Genomic DNA, 1,223 nt, shown 5'->3' with positions numbered 1-1,223 from the left:
GGCGGGGCCATTTTCTTGCGAATTCTTTCTTTGAGATGTGTTCCTCTTTTATAAGATACTTCGCTCTTGTACGAGAAAATCAACTGTAAGACTAAAGGTTTAAGAAGCTTTTGCTTTATGTTATGTGCTATGTGGAAGATTTTAGATACAACTTCGTTTAAAAGCTGGATTCAGCCAGCCGTATGTAAATTCGAAATAAATTTGTACGTTCTTCGTCACTTCTATTGAGTTTGAAAAGTTCCTTTCGATCACATTTTTAAAATGCATGATGTCACAATGGGACGGAATTTTGACATTAATATCACAACGGTTTAGCGTGTATTTACTACAAGTTAATTACTTTAATTTCAGGACCATCAGAAAACTTTATCATAGTAAACAATTTATTCATCTGATACAATGCTATGACGATAAAATGTAAATTTCATGATGACAAAGATCTAATATGGCTGCCTGGGAATGAAAATGGATTTATTATATTATACACTACCTATCACTACCTATTTTAAATCTAATGTCGTCATTCGATATTAATTTAAAAGAACCATTCACGAGCCAAAACCTAGAAATAGCTAATTTGTAACGTTGTACCGGTACCTAGTTAAAAAACAAAATTTACTTGGAAAATCTTCGAATCACCAAAAGCAGTTTTTAATTCGACACAAACTGAATCATTCTAATTTAAAACCTTGGGCAAAGACCCCGTTTCATTATTCCTACATCGTCACGTCTAATCTCGCAACAGCCTGTAGACTAAAGAGTTTTTATTAAAGACGTGTTGCCTTCCGCCCTTATGAGAAATTCTTTCTTTGAGGCGCTTTCAAATACATTCTGAGTTAAACGAGAGCTCTTAAATTAAAAGGATCACTGTTATTTAAGTGTATTTAATGTTCAGGAACTTAAAATTAAGTTTAACGTAATCGCATTTACATAGTTTATAGGGTGTTTTCTCACGTAAACTATTAAGAACAAAGATCAAAATGAAAAGAAAGGGCGCAATGCAATGTAGAAAGTGGTAAAGTGGCCAGTTATTGACGATTTACCCTACGTTTGATGTAGGTAGTAGTAGATAAAAGTCTCGCATGTTTACTACCGAGTAATTCTGATTAATTATGTCTCAAGAAAACATTTTCTCCAAAAACTCTACATTGTTCTATTTCAAAATGATTTGTGTGATTAAATTTGGTACCTAACAAATTAAGTGAAAAATTAATAAAAACAAT

Source organism: Choristoneura fumiferana, chromosome 8 (assembly GCF_025370935.1).
Source record: "Choristoneura fumiferana chromosome 8, NRCan_CFum_1, whole genome shotgun sequence".
In the NCBI taxonomy this organism is placed as follows: Eukaryota; Metazoa; Arthropoda; class Insecta; order Lepidoptera; family Tortricidae; genus Choristoneura; species Choristoneura fumiferana.
The sequence above is the reverse complement of the archived record's forward strand: the minus strand, read 5'-3'. Positions refer to the sequence as shown.